We start from the raw sequence: 2,770 nt of genomic DNA, 5'->3' as shown, positions 1-2,770 counted from the left end.
GCCTCTCCCGGAGCGTTCTGGAAAGTTCCATTCTTGCATGTTTATGCCACCATTTGCCTATGGGTCCACTCTGGCTCACGACAACCCGGTGGCAGGTCAGAACTGTGCTCCATAGGGTTTTCTCTCAGTGGCTGGCCTTTCTGATGGGCCTCTACATGGGCTTGAACTGCTGCTACCTTTTTGGTGATCAGAAAGTGATAATATTCAAACCGATCTGACCGGAAAGCCTATGGGAAATTTATTTTGGAGAAACATAGGAAGTTCTGTAATGACAAAAGTTTTAAAATGTGAAGTTGTTCAACAAGCCAGCACTCTTTAAAAGTGCAGCTTTTACTTTTAACTGTGTTTGATTTTATGGTTCCTCGGAAGATTTGGAGCCCCGGTGACGAAATGGGTACCTGTTAAACTGCTATAAGCTCAGAGCTTCCTACCAGTAGTTACAGCACCAGCAACCCAGTGGGAGAAAGACAGGAAACTTACAGGGCAGTTCTACAAGAACCTCCCTGTAAATCTCTGTGAGTTGACACTTGCTTAAGCAAAAAGGGCTTATTGCTACAAAAAATTAACATTGATTTAAAGGACTTCATGTCTTAAAAATATTATTTATTAGCGTAGAATGCCATAAAATCCTGGGGTCTTATTTAACATAGATTATGACAAAGCTTAACTAAGAAATCCTCTTGGGTAAACTGGAGAAATATAGACAGAATGATGGTTGAGTGTGATGGATGTGAGGCTTAATGCCCGAGAGGGCTGATTAATAGATTGATGTCCACCTGGGAGAATATTTCCTACAGTGTCTTACGTGACTTTGCCCGTGGTCTATCTTTTAGTAATAATTTAGATGAAGACATGAATAGTGTGCTGATTCAATGTACGCATAATTGGGAAAGACAGTGATACAGTGAAATGGTAGTGTAAGGATCTAAAGATCCTAGGTTGAAAGGAGTTTTTAGTTATAGAAATTGAAGTAATCAGGTTTACTCTGTGATCTCACAGCCCAAAAGGCAAGTCAAATTTGGATTTTGTTGTTATTAGGTACCAAACCCTCAAGTCGGTTCTGACTCGTGGTGACCCATTCTATGTCCAACAGAAGGAAACACCGCCTGGTTCTGCTACATCCTCACAGCTGTTCTCTTATGTTTGAGTCCATTGTTGCAGCCCCTGTGTCCATCCATTTTGTCAAGGGTCGTTTTTTTCCCGCTGCCCCTCTACTTTACCAAGCATGATGTTGTCTCCAGGGACTGGTCTCCTGACAATATGTCCAGGAGACAGTCCTTCAGACAAAGTCTCATCATCCTTGCCTCTAAGGAGCATTCTGGCTGTACTTCTTCCATGACAGATTTATTTGTTCTTTTGACAGTTCTTTACCAGCACCATAATTCCAGTGCATTGATTCTTGTCTGAATGTCCAACTTTCACATTTATATGAGGCGATAGAAAACATTGTGGCTTGAATCAGGCACACCTTAGTCCTCAAAATAAGCTCTTTATTTTTCAGCACTTTAAAGAGTTCTTGTACAGCAGATTTACCAATGCAGTATGTCATGTCATTTGATTTCTTGACTACTGTTTCCATGAGCATTTGATCCAAGCAAGACAAAATCCTTGACAACTTCAATCTTTTCTCCATATATCATGATGTTACTTATTGGTCTAGCTGTGAGGATTTTAGTGTTCTTTACATTGACCTTGGAGAAAAATACGGCTTTCTACTCCTGTAAACAGTTACTGTCTCAGAAACTCGAGAGGCTGTTATGTACTATCCTGTAGGGTTGCTACGAGTTAGAATTTACTCAAATACACTGTTTTTTGTTTGTTTGTTTTGTTTTACATTGAGCTGTAATCAATACTGAAAGTTGCCATCCTTAAATCTTCATCAGGAAGTACTTCAATCCCTCATATTCAGACAGCGAAGTTGTGTCATCTGCATATCACAGGTTGTGAATAAGCCGTCCTCCAATCTTGATGCCACGTTCTTCTTCATGTACTCCAGCTTCTCGTTGTTTGTTCAGTGGATTGCATTCTTCAGTGGGCGGAAATTGTCATCTTGTTGATTCTGACTCGTGGTTACAGTAGAACTGCTCCTTAAGGTTTCCTAGGCTATAATTTTTTAAACAGTTTTATTGGTAGTTCAACCATATCAAGAAAAGTTGTATAATCTTTACCACAGTAAATTTTAGAACATTTTCTTTTATCTCATACTCAATGTTATTTGTATAGTTTTTTTCTCTCCAGTTTTGCCAAAAATATACACAACAAAACATCCACCAATTCAACAACTTCTGCATGTTTAATTCACTGCCATTGATTATTCTTTTCGTGTTGTATAACCATTGATATTCCTCCAAATTGTTCCACCACTATTAAAATGAACTCAATGCCTTCTAAGCAAAAACACTTAATCATAGGTCATGTTTGTTTACATTTTAGTAGTGCTAGTAGTTTTCTTGGTATAATATTCACATACCGTACACTTTCATAGTTAAAATGCTTCTTCCCGCATCCACTGATTGCTCCCCAACCCCCTTTCTACTCCCCAGCTTCCTTATAAACCATTGCATCAGTTATTGTCTCTATGCATCCACTTCTTCTGTGCTTCCCAAACTGGAAGACCTAACAAGCAACAAAACCAAAATAGAACAGGAAGTAAAAACGATAATGTAAAGATAAGAATAAAGAGTAAGAAAGAGAAACCACCAACAATATTTTACAAGAAACTTCTTTCTTGGAATAATAATTTTCCCTGGTACTCCATGATTTTTTTAAT

The 2,770-nt window shown here is 38.6% G+C and overlaps 1 protein-coding gene across 1 annotated transcript in view; it reads left to right on the top strand.

Annotated features, from left to right (window-relative positions):
• NUCKS1 (nuclear casein kinase and cyclin dependent kinase substrate 1) overlaps positions 1-2,770 on the top strand; it is a 44,663-nt gene that overhangs the window by 14,101 nt on the left and 27,792 nt on the right. The gene's annotated exons all lie outside the window — the stretch shown is intronic.

Source organism: Echinops telfairi, unplaced genomic scaffold (assembly GCF_000313985.2).
Source record: "Echinops telfairi isolate 266 unplaced genomic scaffold, ASM31398v2 ScPeMD7_7424;HRSCAF=8462, whole genome shotgun sequence".
NCBI lineage: Eukaryota > Metazoa > Chordata > Mammalia > Afrosoricida > Tenrecidae > Echinops > Echinops telfairi.
Note: the sequence above shows the minus strand (reverse complement) of the source record. Positions and strands in the feature narration are given on the sequence as shown.